Below are 19083 nucleotides of genomic sequence, written 5' to 3' on the forward strand. Positions count from 1 at the left end.
CTGTCCACCCTCAAAGGTTCTTGCAGCAACCGCTCCCGTTCCTTACTCTCCTGCTTCCCTTTATGTGCCCTTATTGATATCAGCTCCCCTCTAACCACCGCCTTCAACGCCTCCCAGACCACTCCCACCTGGACCTCCCCATTATCATTGAGTTCCAAGTACTTTTCAATGCACCCCCTCACCCTTAGACACACCCCCTCATCTGCCATTAGTCCCATGTCCATTCTCCAGGGCGGGCGCCCTCCTGTTTCCTCCCCTATCTCCAAGTCCACCCAGTGTGGAGCGTGATCCGAAATGGCTATAGCCGTATACTCCGTTCCCCTCACCTTCGGGATCAATGCCCTACCCAGCACAAAAAAGTCTATTCGCGAGTAGACTTTATGGACATAGGAGAAAAACGAGAACTCCTTACTCCTAGGTCTGCTAAATCTCCACGGGTCTACACCTCCCATCTGCTCCATAAAATCTTTAAGTACCTTGGCTGCTGCCGGCCTCCTTCCAGTCCTGGACTTCGACCTATCCAGCCCTGGTTCCAACACCGTATTAAAATCTCCCCCCATTATCAGCTTTCCCATCTCTAGGTCCGGAATGCGTCCTAGCATCCGCCTCATAAAATTGGCATCATCCCAGTTCGGGGCATATACGTTTACCAAAACCACCGTCTCCCCCTGTAGTTTGCCACTCACCATCACGTATCTGCCCCCGTTATCTGCCACTATAGTCTTTGCCTCGAACATTACCCGCTTCCCCACTAATATAGCCACCCCCCTGTTTTTCGCATCTAGCCCCGAATGGAACACCTGCCCCACCCATCCTTTGCGTAGCCTAACCTGGTCTATCAGTTTCAGGTGCGTTTCCTGTAACATAACCACATCTGCCTTAAGTTTCTTAAGGTGTGCGAGTACCCGTGCCCTCTTTATCGGCCCGTTCAGCCCTCTCACGTTCCACGTGATCAGCCGAGTTGGGGGGCTTCCTACCCCCCCCCCCCCTTGTCGATTAGCCATCACCTTTTTCCAGCTCCTCACCCGGTTCCCACGCAGCTGTATCTCCCCCAGGCGGTGCCCCCCCCCGCCCATCCTCTCCCATACCAGCTCCCCCCTCTCCCCAGCAGCAGCAACCCAGTAATTCCCCCCTCCCACCCCCCCCCCCGCTAGATCCCCCGCTAGCGTAATTACTCCCCCCATGTTGCTCCCAGAAGTCAGCAAACTCTGGCCGACCTCGGCTCGTACCGTGCAACGCCCCCTCCTTCCTGCTTCTCTATTCCCGCCATGATTATCATAGCGCGGGAACCAAGCCCGCGCTTCTCCCTTGGCCCCGCCCCCAATGGCCAACGCGCCATCTCCTCCACCTCCCCTTCTCCCCCCATCACCACCTGTGGGAGAGAGAAAAGTTACCACATCGCAGGATTAGTACATAAAACCCCTCTTTGCCCCCCACATTCGCCCCACCACTTTGTTCGAACGTTCTTTTTAATAACCCGCTCATTCCAGTTTTTCTTCCACAATAAAAGTCCACGCTTCATCCGCCGTCTCAAAGTCGTGGTGCCTCCCTCGATATGTGACCCACAGTCTTGCCGGTTGCAGCATTCCAAATTTTATCTTCTTTTTATGAAGCACCGCCTTGGCCCGATTAAAGCTCGCCCTCCTTCTCGCCACCTCCGCACTCCAGTCTTGATAAACGCGGATCACCGCGTTCTCCCATTTACTGCTCCGAGTTTTCTTCGCCCATCTAAGGACCATTTCTCTATCCTTAAAATGGAGGAATCTCACCACTATGGCTCTGGGAATTTCTCCTGCTCTCGGTCCTCGCACCATCACTCGGTATGCTCCCTCCACCTCCAACGGACCCGCCGGGGCCTCCGCTCCCATTAACAAGTGCAGCATCGTGCTCACATATGCCCCGACGTCCGCTCCCTCCACAACTTGAGGAAGACCAAGAATCCTCAGGTTGTTCCTCCTTGCGTTGTTTTCCAGTGCCTCCAACCTTTCCACACATCGTTTCTGATGTGCCTCCTGCGTCTCCGTCTTCACCACCAGGCCCTGTATATCGTCCTCATTCTCGGCTGCCTTTGCCTTCACGACCCGAAGCTCCCGCTCCTGGGTCTTTTGTTCCTCCTTAAGCCCTTCGATCGCCTGTAGTATCGGGGCCAACAGCTCTTTCTTCATTTCCTTTTTGATCTCTTCCACACAGCATTTCAAGAACTCTTGTTGTTCAGGGCCCCATGTTAAACTGCCACCTTCCAACGCCATCTTGGTTTTTGCTTGCCTTCCTTGCCGCTGTTCTAAAGGATCCACTGCAATCTGGCCACTCTCTCCTTTTTCCATCCGTATCCAGGGGGGATTCCCTTCTGGTTTACCGCACAGTGTTTTTAGCCGTCAAAATTGCCGTTGGGGCTCCTATCAAGAGCCCAAAAGTCCGTTTCACAGGGAGCTGCCGAAACGTGCGACTCAGCTGGTCATCGCCGCACCCGGAAGTCAAAACTATGGTTTTCTAAATAATCATAAATCCTATCTCTCAGAATCCGTTGCAGTACTTTGCTCACCACAGACGTAAGACTGATGGGTCTGTAATTCCCAGGGATTTCCTTATTCCCTTTCTTGAACAGGGGAACAACATTTGCCTCCCTCCAATCATCTGGTACTACTCCAGTGTAGAGCGAGGACGCAAAGATCATCGCCAACAGTGCAGCAATCTCCTCCCTCGCTTCCCGTAGTAACCTTGGGTAAATCCTGTCAGGCACATGGGACTTATCTATCTTGATGCTTTTCAAAATTTCCAGCACATCCTCCTTCTTAATGTCAACCTGTTTGAGTCTATTAACCTAGTTCACACTGCTCTTATGAGCAAGAATACTGAAGCAAAATATTCATTTGGGGCCTCCCCATCTCCTCAGACTCTAGGCACAAGTTCCCTCCACTATCCCTGATCGGCCCTATTCTCACTCTGATCATCCTCTTATTTCTCACATAAGTGTAGAACGCCTTGAGGTTTTCCCGAATCCTTCCTGCCACGGCTTTTTCATGCCCCCTTCTAGCTCTCCTCAGTCCATTTATGAGTTGATTCCTGGCTACCTTGTAACCCTCTAGAGCCGTGCAAGATCCTTGCTTCCTCAGCCTTGCGTAAGCTTCGTCTTCCTCTTGACTAGCAGCTCCATTTCTCTTGTCATCCAAGATTCATTCACCTTACCATTCCTTCCTCGTCTCAGTGGGACAAAACTATTCAGCACTCGCAGCAAGTGCTCCTTAAATAACCACCACATTACTGTTGTGCATTTCCCCACGAACAATTGTTCCCACTTTATGCTCCTCAGCTCCTGTCTAATACCTGCCAATCAGTCACTATCGTGACAACATGCCCACCAAACTGCATCATTAGGGCAGCATGGTAGCACAGTGGTTAGCACCATTGCTTCAGAGTCCCAGGGTCCCATGTTCGATTCCCACTTGGGTCACTGTCTGTGCGGAGTCTGCATATTCTCCTCGAAAGACGTGCTTGTTAGGTGAATTAGTCACCCGAACAGGCGCCAGAGTGTGGCGACTGGGGGATTTTCACAGTAACTTCATTACACTGATAATGCAAGCCTACGTGACAATAATAAAGATTATTATTATTATTACTTTTGAATTCCAACGCCTCAATGAAGAGGCAGAGAGTAGCAGAGAGGGATCTCTGCCAAAGATCTGCAGGTCAAGAAACACCTTCTCCCATCGCAAAAAGACCACAAGAGAAAACACGTGACTCTGAGTAGATGTCATCCTCGAAATGAGGAACAGTCAACAACAGAGGGGGAGCAGGCCATGAAGGTGTGACAGTCGATGAGACTTTGTGTTTGAACAGTTTAGTTGGAATGCCATCCTTGCTGGGTGCCTTTCTGCTTTCTCAACAATCAATGGCCTTTTCCAGTTCATGTGATGAGGATTGCTTGTCCAACTCAACCATGACGGGAAGCTGCAGGAGAGTCAAAGAGACCGGGAGGTGTCCGTCTCGCAGGGGTACAGCTCACAGTCTTGTTCAACCCAGCGGGACATGTTTACATCTGTTGGTGAGAACTTCACCCGAATCCATAATCAGGGCAGCACAGTGGCGCAGTGGTTTGCACTGCTGCCTCACGGTGCCGGTCCCTGGTTCAAACCTGGCTCCGGGTCAATCTGTGGAGTTTGCAGATTCTCCCCGTGTTTGCGTGGGTTTCGCTCCCACAACCCAAAAACGTGCAGGGTAGGTGGATTGGCTGTGGTAAATTGCCCCTTAATTGGATAAAATGACTTGGGTACTCTAAATTTTTTTTTAAAAATCCATAATCAAAGGCATTTCAGATTCCTTGATAAAAGCAAATTACTTCAGATGCTGGAATCTGAAACCAAAAGAAATATGAAACTATTTTTGGTTTCAGATTCCTTGACAGAGGCTGCTCCAGTGTTTATTTGCACAGCATCTCCATCTTTTACGCAATAGTCTTTGCAATGTTCAAGTCCCAAGTGATGCACTGTTCTAGCTCTTGGGTTTATGTTGGGCATCAGGTCGGCTTTGCCTTTTGCTTCAATGACAGATGTCATCTCTGCTGAGTGGGTCTCAAAACCGTCTTTGTTGTGGGTTCCACCTTTACCAAATGTTGCTGCTGCTGTGTCAGAAATGATTCAACTCAGCAACTTCCAAACTTCATCAATAATAATGTTGATTGATTAAGTTTCTATTGATGAACCTGTGAAATATTTTACGGTTTTATTTCATGTTGATAATTTAATTTCATAATGGTGGTGTCACAGTGAAGAATGTGTGAGTCAGAAAGAATTGTCAGCAATGATTAATCAGCATTTTCCAATTGGGAGATCAAGTGGAATGTTTCAGAAACCAAAAACTATTTAGGATTAAAGTAAAAGTTCATAACGCTATAGTAAGTGTGTTCCTGAGAGAGACCTCGGATAAAGAGGAAAGATGATTTTAAAAAGAGTCCCTGCAGCCCCACGTTCAGTGACAAATCCAGAATATTAAACTGCAGCCAGTTATAGGGGTTGTTGACATCAGCAGAAATAAACCAAATATTGTAAGACTATCAATCTTGTATGTGATTGACAGCAGCAATAACAGCAAAATCCAGTCTTTTCAGTCACTCATGTAGCTGTTGATGTGTCAAGAGGTTAAATGACTGAGTGAATCCTTTTCCACACACAGAGCAGATGAATGGCTTCTCCCCTGTGTGTGTACGTGTGTGTAACAAACAGCAGGCTGCTGCCTTGAGAGTATCTCTTCCCACATACAGAGCAGATGAAGTTTCCCCAGTGTAAATATGTTGGTGTGCAATGAGAGTGGATGACTGCCTGAAATTCTTCCCACACTGAGTACAAATAAGTGGATTCTCCTCGGTGTGTATTTGCTTGTGTATCAGAAGGCTGGATGAATGAATGAATCTCTTCCCACCCACGGAGCAAGTGAACAGTCTTTCCCCAGTATGAACATGTTGGTATACATTGAAGTTAGATAACCGCCTGAACCTCTTTTTCACAGTGAGTGCAGCTGAATGGCCTTTCCTCAGTGTGAATTTGTTGGTGTGACATGAGGCTGGCTGACCTTCTGAATCCCTTCCCACTCACAGAACAGATGATTGGCTTCTCCCCATTGTGACTGCGTCGATGATTTTCCAGCTGAGCTGAACATTTGAACCGTTTACCAGTCCTCATTTCCACACTTTCTCCATGATGCCGATGTCCTTGTGTCTCTCCAGGTTGGATGATCAGTTGAAGCCTCGTCCACACAGGACACGTGCACGGTGTCTCCCTGCTGTGAATGGTGTGATGTTTTTTTCAGGCTGTGTAACTGGTTAAAGTTATTTGCACGGTCTGTTCACTGGATCAGACAGGTGAGTGACCGCTAGAAAGGGCAGGCAGGCAGTGCAGGAATCCCCTATGGCTGTCCCCCTCTCTAACAGGTATACCGTTTTGGATACTGTTGGGGGGGGGGGAGGTGGGGAATAGTCCAGTGGGGAAAACAACAACAGCAGCCTGAATAGTGGCACCACAACTGGCTCTGTTGCTCAGCAGGGGAGGGCAAAGTGCGGGAGAACAATAGTTATAGGGGACTCTACAGGAAGGGGCACAGATAGGTGCTTATTTGGACGGGAAAGAGACTCCAGGATGGCATGTTGCCTCCCTGCTGCCAGGGTCCAGGATGTCTCTGAATGAACACAGGACATCCTGAAGGGGGAGGGTGAACAGCCACTGGGATCTTTTCCAAGGCAGGTGTGATCTGTACAGGAAGGATGTATTGCATCTAAACTGGAGGGACACCAATATCCTGGCTGGGAGGTTTGCTAGAGTCACTCGGGAGGATTTAAACTAGTACGGCAGGGGGATGGGAACCAGAGCGCTAGCGTAGAAGGTGTGATAATTGAAGGGGAATTGGAAAACAAAAATAAGAGAACAACATCACCCTGTCTGCTCAAACATAGTGGTTTGAAGTGTATTTGTTTCAATGCCAGAAATATAGTGGGGAGGCAGATGAACTTAGAGCACTTATTAGCACTTGGAATTACGATGCTGTGGCTATCACAGAAACATGTTTAAAGGAAGAGCAGTATTTGCAGCTGAACGTTGGAGGATATAGATGTTTCAGGAGTGATAGAGAGGGATGTAAAAGGGGTGGGGGAGTAGCATTACTGGAGAATATTGTTATATTATGAGGGGAAATATACCGTAAATGGCAAAACTCCTAGGAATATAGAAAGCCAGAGAGATGTGTGTGTGCATGTGCACAGACCTTTGAAGTTGGCAGCACAAATGGACAAGGTACTCAAGAAAACATATGGAATGCTTGCCTTCATTTGACGGGGCATCAAGTATAAAAACTGGCAAGTCGTGCTACCGCTGTATAAAACCTTGTTAAGGCCACACTTGGAAAATTGTCCACAATTCTGGTCGCCACAGTTCCAGAAGGATGTGGAGGCTTTGGAGAGGGTGCAGAGGAGGTTTACCAGGATGTTGCCGAGTCTGGAGGGTGTTAGCGATGTGGAGAGGCTGAATAGACTCGGATTGTTTTCATTGGAAAGACAGAGGTTGAGGGTTAACCTGATAGAGGTCGACAAGATTATGAGGGGCATAGATAGAGTGGATGGGCAGGCACTCTTTCCTCGTGTGGAGGGGTCAGTCACCAGGGGACATAGGTTTAAGATCCGTGGTGCAAAGTTTAGAGGAGATGTGCGAGCAGTTTTTTTTACGCAGAGGGTGGTGAGTGCCTGGAACGCATTGCCAGGGGAGGTTGTGGAAGCAGATACATTAACGGTGTTCAAAAGGCATCTTGACAAAGACATGGATAGGATGGGTATAGAGGGATACGGCACAAGGATGTACTGAGGGTTTGGAAAAGGTTGGTATTATGACCGGTACAGGCTTGGAGGGCCGAAGGGCCTGTTCCTGTGTTGTATTGTTCTTTGTTCAAAGACCCTGTTCAATGTGGGAGAAACAGTTCCTGTGCTCGGAATGTGGATGACGTTTTAGCCGATGGTCTGACCTTTCCAACGATATGTAGTCACGCTGGAAGAAACCTTGGAAATCTGGGGACTGTGGAACAGATTTAATCAGACCTGGAGATTCATCGACCTGTTCACACTGAGGAGTGACCGTTAATGTTCTCTGTGTGTGGGAAGGGACTCACTCAGTTCACCAGCCTCACTTCATCATGGTCAATATGTACTGGACAGTTACCAAGTGCAATGTATCTTTCCTGAGGTTTGGTGGCCAGTCCAGAACACAGTTCATGCAGCAAGTGAGGAAAAGACAGCAGGAATTTCTCTAATCTGATTTACAAGGACACATTCCTGGTTCCCAGCAGTTACGTTTCTTCAGTAATTTCCTCATTTTCCCTAAACTACCCTACCTGTTAATTCTGTTATTTCTGATAATTCCATTACTGTAGATATAAGCATCACACATTAGAATTTAATCTGTTCCATTATTCACTCTGGTTTAAGTTTATGTTGAGGTTAATAACAGACAAACTCTGTCCTCTCCCCAATCCGATTAGAGTTTCCAATGAGTCGATTCTGTGGAATGGAATGTCTTATCAGCGTTTCCACGGTGACCTGTCTGCAGTGAAGGAATGTCTTATCAGCGTTTCCAAGGTGACCTGTCTGCAGTGAAGCGCCTGCTTGAGTTTCTAACTGAGACTAAACTTCTCTCTCCCATAACACACATTATATCAGACATTGGATGTCAATGTATTTCAGCCATGTTAATATCTCCCAAACCCTAAAAGGAGTTCAGATACACAAATGTTTAAATGTGGGCAGACAAGTTGATAAAGTGTTTAAAAAACACATGGGATCCAAGGTTTTATAATTCTGGGTGTGAAGTACAAAAGGACAGAGGTCATTTAAATCTGTACAAATCATTGGTGAGGCTGCAGTTAGAATATAATTTCAGGTTTGGGGGATCTTACACCAGGAAGGATGTCAAGGCCATGGAGAGGGTGTAGAAGAGATTCACTGAGATGATCCCAGGGAAGAGAGGCTTTAGTTAGCAGGAGAGATTAGAGAAACTGGGGCTCTTTTCATTCGAACAGAGGCTGACTGGAGATCAGAGGGAGGGGATTCGATTCCAGCCTTGGGTGACTGTGTAGAGTTTGCAATTTCTTCCCGTAGCTGTGTGGGTTCCTTCCGGGTGCTCCGGTTTCCTCCCACAGTCCAAAGTTGCACAGGTTAGGTGGATTGCCCATTCTAAAAGATTTCCCCCGAATGTCCAATGGTTAGGTGGGGTTACGGGGAGAGGTTGGAGGAGTGGTCCTCTACATTGGCCCATCAAACGCTCCCATGATAGGTTTTGCACAAGGTTGGATACAATGTAAATGTATCAGTGGTTAGCACTGCTGTCTCACGGCGCCGAGGTCCCAGGTTCGATCCCAGCTCTGGGTCACTGTCCGTGGAGAGTTTGCACATTCTCCCCGTGTTTGCATGGGTTTCTCCCCCACAACCTAAAGATGTACAGGGTAGGTGGATTGGCCACACTAAATTGAATGGGGTACTCTAAATTTAAAAAAAAAAAATCAATTCTACTAGTTACATCCTCAAAATTAAATTTTCCCTTCATAAATCCATGCTGACTCATAGAATTTACAGTCCAGAAGGAGGCGATTCGGCCCATCGAGTCTGAACCGGCTCTTGGAAAGAGCACCCTACCCAAGCCCACATCTCCACCCTATCCCCATCACCCAGTAACCCCACCCAACACTAAGGGCAATTTTGGACACTATGGGCAATTTATCATGGCCAATCCACCTAACCTGCACATCTTTGGACTGTGGGAGGAAACCGGAGCACCCGGAGGAAACCCACGCACACACGGGGAGAACGTGCAGACTCCGCACAGTGACCCAAGCCGAGAATCGAACCTGGGACCCTGGAGCTGTGAAGCAATTGTGCTAACCACAATGCTACCGTGCTGCCCTCGGACTCTGTCCGATCCTGCCACTTTTTTCCCAAGAGCTCAGCTACAAAACCTTGATAATGGATTCAAGGTTTATTGCATCAGGCTTATTGGTCTATAATTCCCTGTTTCCTCTCTACCTCCCTTTTTTAAATAGTGGGATTACATAATCCACCCTCCAATCTGCAGGAACTGTTCCAGAGTCTATAGAATCCTGGAAGATGACCACCAATGCATCCACTATTTCTAGAGCCACTCGTTTAAGTACTTTGGGATGCAGAATATCAGGCCCTGGGGATTTATGCCTTCAATCCCTCAATTTCCCCAACACCATTTCTCTACTAATATTGATCTCCCTCAGTTCCTCCCTCTCAGTTCTCACAATTAATTTTGGCCAATCCAGCTTTTTATAAGATATGAGCTTGTTTTCCTGATTTCTTGATTACATACCTGAGAAGACACACTGAGACTGGTAAAATTAGCTAATTATATTTACTTGAATAAGCACGCCACACGTCACTCAATGATATTCCTTATCCTTAGCAGAGCTGCTAATTCTAAAATACTAGGATATAACTGGGGGCTGGTTGAGGTCAGTTGGCTAGAGAGCTGGTTTGTGATGCAGAATAAAGTCAACAGCACGGGTTCAATTCCTGAACCAGCTGAGGTTATTCATGAAGGCCCCGCCTTCTCAATCTTACTCCTCGCCTGAGGTGTGGTGATCCTCAGGTTAAATCACCACCAGTCAGCTCTCCCCCTCAAAGAGGAAATCAGCCTCTGGTCATCTGGGGCTATGGCGACTTTAATTTACTAACAAATAAGACTAAGTACAAATCATTAAAGTGACAGATCGGGCTTGGATTTGAAGATTCTCCAGCTCTCCCTTTGCCTGCATCCATCCTGTGGATCGTTCTAATTCAGTATTATTTCTTCCAAGCCTCCAATTGTCCAAACTCAATTCCCTTTTACTTTAATTTTACTCCTGTTGACCATAACCAGTGTTTTTCGTTCTGTCCTGATTGGAGTATGAGTCAATGCCTTGATGATTTAAAAATGTTTTCTCCTTTTACGGTCACAGTTTAAATTTTTTTTACGGAATGTGGGTGTCATTGGCTCGGCCACCATTTATTGCTCATCTCTAGAAGACCTTGAGAAGGTAGTGGTGAGCTGCCGTCTTCATCTGCTGCAGTCCCTTAGGTGTGGGTACACCCACTGTGCGGTTATGGAGGGAGTTCAAGGATTTTGACCCAGTGACATAGAACATGGAACATTACAGCGCAGTACAGGCCCTGGCCCTCGATGTTGCCAGTAATATATATTTTTAAATATATATATTTCCAAATAGGAATGGTTAGTGATTTGGAGGGGAACTTCCAGGTGGTGGTTCCCAGGTACCTGCTGCCATTCTGCTTCTAGATGGTAGAGATGCTGAGTTTGGAAGTTGCTGCCTAAGGAGCCTTGGTGAGTTACTGCAGTGCATCTTGTAGATGGTACACACAGCTGCCATTTTTCATACGTGGTGAAGGGAGTGAATGTTTGTGGATAGGGTGCCAATCAAGTGGGTTACTTTGTCCTTGTCTTGAGTGTTGTTGGTTCTGCACCCATCCAGACAAGTGGGGAGTATTCCATTATATTCCTGATTTGTGTCTTGTAGATGGTGCACAGGCTTTAGGGAGTCAGGAAGTGAGTTACTCGCCGTAGGATCCTAGCCTTTGATCTGCTCTTGCAGCCACAATATTTATGGCTAGTCCAGTTTGGTTTCTGGTCAATGGTAACCCTAGGATGTTGACAGCGAGGGATTCAATGATGGTAATGCTATTTAATGTCAAGGGGCAATAGTTAGATCCTCTCTTGTTGGAGGTGGTCATAGTCTGGCACTTGTGTGGCACAAATGAAACTTACCACTTGTCTGTATAAACCTAGACATTATCTCGCTGCATTTGGCCATGGACGCTTCAGTAACTGAGGAGTCGCAAATGGTGAACATTGTGCAGTCATCAGCGAGCATCCCGCCTTTTGACCTTATCATGGGACTCCGGTCATTGATGAAGCATCAGCTGAAACTAGTTTGGCCTAGGACACAGTTTGAGCACGTCTGGGATTTATTCTTCAGTAAATTACACAAAGCATTTCTGAATAAGTTATTTTAAATTTGACAAATCACAGCTGCACACTGACACCGATATCCTCACATGAGGCTACAAGGGTTCCATCCAATGCAGACAATTCAGAGACTTTCAGGTGATCTCATATTAAAACATAGAATTGTTTAAGTCTAATTGCAATCAACCAATCCACCAGTGTTTGTAAATCGTTCACTCAATTGTTTTAGTTTGAACAAGACTTAACGTTAGGAAATCAGGAAGTTCAGATGGTAAATTGAAACTAATGTATTTTTAAAAAGATACATAGCGATACAGAAGGAAAAGGGTAAACTGATCGATACAGAAGGAAAAGGGTAAACTGATCGATACAGAAGGAAAAGGGTAAACTGATCGATACAGAAGGAAAAGGGTAAACTGATCGATACAGAAGGAAAAGGGGAAACTTATTGACACAAAACAGACTTTTACCATTTCTCTTGGTTGATCAGGCTGTAAAAACATAATCCCTCTGGTACCCCTTCTTTGACAATTCTGATGGGAACCTTGCTTTGGAGATTCCAGTACTTGGCTGGCAACAGACCTTCTCCTCGGGTTTTAAGTACCTAAGTAGATCCTCCCACAGTTTGAATAAACTAATTAGAACTCAATGGTTGGTCAATTTCATACCTGAATCGGTTTGATTGGGTTTCAACCATTTTGGTAAATGTCGCAGATCGGGATACAATGGGAATGTTTAATGTATCCCTCCCATCATTGTGTGACTTTCCAGTTACAAATAAGGTTACCAAGTGTATGAAGACTTGTTGCTAACCATCATATCAGATCATACATTCCTTCTCACAGAAGCTGTAATATAGAATTTAAAACAGGCTTACACAGTTTTAGGTACAACCAAGTCTTTTAACACAACCACTAACAGATTATTAAATCGTCAATTAAAATCAACTGTGGCACACTACTTAATTAATAATTTGTTTCTGACTAGTGAATAATTAATACACATCATTGATTAATATAACCGATCAATTGCTGAATACAAAATGCCCTTTTCATTTAAATGTTAGTTTCAAAATGGCTTCCTTGATCTTATTAGCTTACTTCAGTAAATATAAAATGTAGCTCACCTGAAAATGAATCATTTACTGCCTAGTCCCACTTATATGTGTCTGTAAATATTTTTGCTCATCTCCCCCTGAATGCTTCAATGTCTTAGGCAGTGGCCATTTTATCAAATGCAATTCTCTTTGAAAGTTCATCCACAACGATACAAACATCTCCAAGAGAGCCATCAATGTATTAGTCTCATCTACACTTTCCTTTTATTAAAATATACATCAGTACCACATTGATATATTCCACTGAACTACACCCACAGTGAGGTATTCCAATTCCCATTTAGTGGGGTTATTTTTCCTTAACTTTATTCCTGCGCTCAATCACTTGCTCTTATATAATTTTACACATCCCATTAGATATCTCATTCATGAGGCTTAGAGAAATGTTACTGTCCAGTATTCCTACTACCTTTAAAACAGGAATCAGACATTGTAATTTGATTCCAGGTATCAACAGTTTAGATGTTTTTTATTTTCAAAATGAATTCAAATTCAATTTGCGGTATTGTGGGGCTGGCGGGTTTTCTTAATCTTCAATTTATTTCCCTATAGGAAACTTTATTTTCCGATTCCCGGGAACCACCCAGACTGTTTGTCATCAGGGTTTGTTCTGAATATTTAATAATCCCTCTCAGCTTCAGGTAAATCTCCCTTTCGAAGTTTGAAATAGAAAAGCTATAATTTTACTTTAGCAATTTTGGCAACAATTATGCCGACTTGCTGGTTTTAAATGGTATTTTTACATCAGAATCAGGAGTCTTGGCAATTGGTTTGGAGGCAAGTTCCATCTCAAGCTCTTTCTCTCAGAAAGTAACAAATGGCCTGAATGGTTAAGGCCAAAGTCTTTGAAAGGCAAAGCCTTGAGTTCAAATTGTCACCATGTTGTGATACTTGATGCCAGTTCTTGAAATAAAAGCCTTCTCGATCTCTTGCTGTAGCATCAGCACGAACCCTGGAAACCTGTTGAATCCACTTGGATTTGTCTGACAGCCCAATGGATTAATGTGTTCAGGAGAGCAACCAAGGATGAGAGAGCGGAAATAATCTCGAGTTAACGATGAGGTGTTATTGTTCAGTGGTAACGTTCCCATCTGAGTCAGGATGATGTGGGTTCAACTTCAGCTCCAGAAACCTGACCATAAAATCCGGCTGGTATTCCGATGCTGTACTGAGGGAATACAGCACTGTACTGAGGGAATACAGCACTGTACTGAGGGAATACAGCACTGTACTGAGGGAATACAGCACTGTACAGAGGGAATACAGCACTGTACAGAGGGAATACAGCACTGTACTGAGGGAATACAGCACTGTACTGAGGGAATACAGCACTGTACTGAGGGAATACAGCACTGTACTGAGGGAATACAGCACTGTACAGAGGGAATACAGCACTGTACAGAGGGAATACAGCACTGTACTGAGGGAATACAGCACTGTACAGAGGGAATACAGCACTGTACAGAGGGAATACAGCACTGTACTGAGGGAATACAGCACAGTACTGAGGGAATACAGCACAGTACTGAGGGAATACAGCACTGTACTGAGGGAATACAGCACTGTACTGAGGGAATACAGCACTGTACTGAGGGAATACAGCACTGTACTGAGGGAATACAGCACTGTACTGAGGGAATACAGCACTGTACTGAGGGAATACAGCACTGTACTGAGGGAATACAGCACTGTCTTTCTGAGAAAACCTTCCAATATAACCCCATCTGCTCTTGCAGCTAGACGTAAAAGTTCCCTTGGTGATATTTCGAAGGAAGTTCTCTTGGGTGAACTGCTCAATATAAAGCCCTCGGTGATGAGCACTGAACAGATAATCTGGTCATAATCATAGTTCTGTTTTGAACTCACTTTCTTGCTTCACAGATGCTGCCTGACCTGCTGAGTATTTCCAGCATCTTATTTGTGATTGTAGGAGCCTGTTGTACACAATCTGGCTGCTGCATTTCCTACATTACAACAGTGACTACACTTCAAAAGAACCTCATTGTCTGGAAAGCACTTTGGGACATCCTGAAGTTGTGAGAGGCGCTATATAAATCCAAGTGTTCCATTAACAAAGGAGAAAAGACCCAACAATGGAACAGTCGGTAACAGGACATCAATCAGTCTCCTCTTATCTTACAGAAATTAAGGACTCCAACACTGTGTTTAATGCAATTCATTTCCATTCTGTTAATCCCATTAACTGGGCTGGAGTTTAACATCAAGGGAAATAAATCTGTACTGTCAGAATGAACATGGTTCATTCCTGAGTGTAGGAATCCAATCCCTGTAATCACATGTGAACTCTCTGGTGACTCAGACGAGCGGATGGCTGAGTGAATCCTCTATCGCACACGGGGCAGGTGAACGGCTTCTCCCCCGAATGGATTCGCTGGTGGTTCATCAACTCCCTTCTGCTTTTAAAGCTCTTCTCACAGTCAGAACAATGAAATGGTCTCTCATCAGTGTGAACAAGTGTATGTGTCCTAAGCTGCGATTTTGCAGCGAATCCCTTCCCACACTCAGCACAGGTAAAGGGTTTCTCTTCATTGTGAATTCGCTGGTGATTCAGAAAATTAGGTAAATTAGTGAAACTCTTCTCACACTCCGTGCAGGTGAATACCTTCTCTTCAGTGTGAACACGCTGGTGTCTAAGAAGATGTGATGATCTAATAAATCCCTTCCCACACACAGAGCAGGCGTACGGCCTCTCACCAGTGTGAACACGCTTGTGTAGAATGAGGTGGGAAGAACAAGTGAATCTCTGCCCGCACTCAGAGCAGTGGAATGGTCTCTCTCCAGTGTGAACCCGTAGATGTTCAGTGAGGTGGGATGAACACTAGAAGCTCTTCCCACACTGAGAGCAATTGTAGGGTTTCTTTCCAGTGTGAACTCGGTGGTGTGTCATTAGGCTGGATGACTGAGTGAATTCTTTTCCACAGGTGGAGCAAGTGAACAACCTCTCTCCAGTGTGACTGCGTTTATGAGTTTCTAGTGCAGATGGGGAGCTGAAACCCTTCCCACAGTCCCCACATTTCCACGGTTTCACCATGGCGTCACTGGATTGGATAATCAGTTAAAGCCTCGTTGACACAAAGAATAATTGTACAATGTCTCCCCGCTGTGAATGATATGATTTTTTTTCAGGTTGTGTAATAGTTGAAGCCCTTTCCACAGTCAGTTCACTGGAACTCTCTCACTCGGGTGTGTGTCGGTGTGGGTCTCGGTGCTTTTCCAGTCACACTGATGTTTCAGATCCTTTCCTACATCAAAGGCTGGTGATGTTCAACTCATCGTGAATGTGTGACATCCTCTCCTTCCAATCCCCTGTAAAAGGAGTTGACTATGGAATTTCTATGGAATATTCTTCTCTCTCTTATTCCCCAAATATGTTGCCCAATCAAAGTAAAAGAAGGCAAAATCACAACAAAAACAAGGAAAACTTTTTAACTAAACCAGAATGTTGTTTTCAGTGTCTCAGAAGCACTCTGCACCCTGAGGTACCAACAGGTGTGGAAGGTGTCAAGTGTACTGGAGGACACCTCATGTTTCCGTTCCAGGGCCACCTGAACATGGACAAGACCACGGAAGAGAGGCGAGCAGCCAGAGGAAGCCCTACATTCTCCCCCCATAGGGATCTACAAATTGGTGTTTTAAACAGATCAGGAGCAGACCAGCCGCTCCGACTAGCCCAGACCCCTCTGTGCAGCAAAGATGATCTTCTCAAAGAACATCCAGCCTAAGTCCACTCCCCTACCCTATCCCCATAACCCCACCTAACCTGCAGATCTTTGGGTTGTGGGAGGACAGCAGAGCACCGGAAGAAACCCAGGCAGACACGGGGAGAATGTGCAAACTTCACAACGACAGCCACCCAAGTTCGGATTCGAATCCGGGTCTCAGTCGCTGTGAGGCAGTTCCAATTAACAACTTTAAACTATTCTGAGGTGTTGTCTTTCCGGGCACTAGGACCCAGTTGGAAAAGAGACCCTGAAAGTTCTGCCCATTCTCTCTTACGTTACCCAGACGCCATCGCATGCGCTCTTCCTTTCTCTGAACCATCATGGCGGCTGTTCACCTGGCCCTGATCCCAGGGTCAGGAACCGGACCAACAAACTCGCTCCGGCAGCGTCTTATTTAGGGTTTGCGGCGTTCACTGAGGGGTTGAGAAACTCTCCCCGTCCAGAGCTGGCTCCATCACTCCCCCTGGATTCCATATCCTGACCAGTTTACTGCAGCCCATCTACACCACCACTTCCCGGTCCTCTCCGACTCGGAACAGAGGAGCCATCCAGAATGTCCCGCGGCTGGCTGGGCCTGGAGCATGCGCGCGCAGCGCCTGCGCAATGAGCCAGTTGCATCGAGCGGTCTCTGGGCCGCGGGGGATTGTGGGAACTATGGCCACCATTCATCAGCTCCAGTAGGAAAATTTAATTTAATTTTAAAAAAAATAATCTTTACTGTCACAAGTAGGCGTATATTAAAACTGCAATGAAGTTACTATGAAAAGCCCCTCGTCGCCACATTCCGGCACCTGTTCGGGTACACAGAGGGAGAATTCAGAATAGAACAAAGAACAAAGAAAAGTACAGCACAGGAACAGGCCCTTCGGCCCTCCAAGCCCGTGCCGACCATGCTACCTGTCTAAACTAAAATCTTCTACACTTCCTGGGTCTATATCCCTCTATTCCCATCCAATTCATCTAACAAGCACGTCTTTCGGGACTTATGGGAGGAAACTTTAGCACCCGAAGAAACCGGGACCGGGTTTGAATCTGGCCTTGGATGATTGTCAGTATGGAGTTTGTGCATTCTCCCCAAATCTGTGTGGGTTTCCTGCGGGTGCTGCCACAGTCCAAAGATGTACAGGTTAGGTGGTGTTATGGGGATAGGGTGAGGTTATGGGCCTAGCTAGCGCACTTTTTCAGGCATATAGTGCAATCCTGAGTGACCGAATGGCCTCCTTCTGCACTTTAGGGATTCTATGGATTCTAGTGCCATCATGTCGATGGGAAATAGGAGGGGCCAAGGATAGATCCTTGGGGGACACCATGTTGGTGAGGAAAGGGAGTTTGGAGATGGGGTGGTACTTTGCAGGAAGTTGGGGTCAAAGGTTGTTTTCTCAGGAAAGGTGAAGATAGTGTATTTAAAAGTGAGAGGGCCAAAGCCAGAAGAGAGAGAGAACTGTTAACGATAACAATTAATGTGGGGAAGTTGGATGGTCAGCGGTTTAGTGAGAATTGGGTCAAGGGAGCAGAAGGCAGGTCTTGTAATCAAGATGAGATTGAACAGGACATGACAGGAGATCGGAGAGCAACCGGAGATAGATCCGAGTTCACACTCAGACAAGGGGGATTTTTAGAGACAGTTTGGCCCGGTGGAGCTAGTGGAAGGGAGGGGAGCAGCTGATCAGAATGTCCACTCACTGTAATTACTTGTGAATTCGCTGGTGTCTCATCAGGTTGGATGACTGTGTGAATCTCTTCCCACACTTGGGGCAGGTGTACGGCCTCTCCCTAGTGTGAACTCGCTGATGTGCCAGCAGGCTGGATGACTGAGTGAATGTCTTCCCACACTGGGAGCAGGTGAACGGTCTCTCCCCAGTGTGAGTTCGCTGGTGTACAGTGAGGACAGATGATGTCTTGAACCCAGTTCCGCAGTAAGAGCACCTGAACGGTTTCTCATCAGTCTGAATACGCTGATGACGCATCAGTTCCCCGGAACTTTTAAAGCACTTCTCACAGTCTGGGCATTTAAAAGGTTTCTCATCAATGTGAATACGTTTATGGTGGAGCAGTTCCCAGGAACTTTTGCAGCACTTCCTGCAGTCTGGGCATTTAAATGGTCTCTTGTCATTGTGAACACTCTGATGATTCAGCAGAGTGGATAACTGAGTGAATCCCTTCCCACACTCCGAGCAAGTGAAAGGTCTCTCCCCAGTGTGACTGCGCTGGTGTGTCCGCAGGTTTGATGACCTACTGAACCCACTGCCACACAGGGAGCAGGTGAAAGGCCTCTTCCCAGTGTGAGTGCGTTGGTGTTCAGGGAGTTGAGATGACTGCTTGAACCCAGTCCCACAGTGAGTGCACCTAAACGGTCGCTCATTGGTGTGAGCTCGTTGATGGAGTATCAGGTCCCGGGAACATTTAGAGCACTTCCCACAGTCTGGACATTTAAATGGTCTCTTGTCCGTGTGAACTCGCTGGTGCGGCATCAAGTCAGATGACCAAGTGAATCCCTTTCCACACTCTCAGCGAATGAATGGTCTCTTCCCAGTGTGAACTAACTGGTGTCTCAGTAGGTTGGACGACTGAGCAAATCCCTTCCCACAGAGGGAGCAGTTGAATGGTTTCACCCCGGTGTGAACCCGCTGGTGTTGCAGCAGGCTGGATGATCGAGAGAATCTCTTCGCACAATCGAAGCAAGTGAATGGCCTCTCCCCAGAGTGTCTGG

General features: G+C 46.3%; 1 protein-coding gene and 1 long non-coding RNA gene across 2 annotated transcripts in view; both read right to left on the reverse strand.

Annotated features, from left to right (window-relative positions):
- LOC140418992 (uncharacterized) overlaps positions 1–19083 on the reverse strand; it is a 226194-nt gene that overhangs the window by 167502 nt on the left and 39609 nt on the right. The window lies entirely within an intron of this gene.
- On the reverse strand, positions 11540–17553 carry LOC140418983 (uncharacterized). Its single transcript, XR_011945461.1, has 2 exons — positions 16412–17553; positions 11540–15957 (listed from the first exon to the last, which is right to left on the reverse strand). It is a non-coding gene; the product is annotated as an uncharacterized lncRNA (long non-coding RNA).

The sequence above is a fragment of the Scyliorhinus torazame genome, chromosome 5 (assembly GCF_047496885.1).
Source record: "Scyliorhinus torazame isolate Kashiwa2021f chromosome 5, sScyTor2.1, whole genome shotgun sequence".
Classification (NCBI taxonomy): Eukaryota; Metazoa; Chordata; class Chondrichthyes; order Carcharhiniformes; family Scyliorhinidae; genus Scyliorhinus; species Scyliorhinus torazame.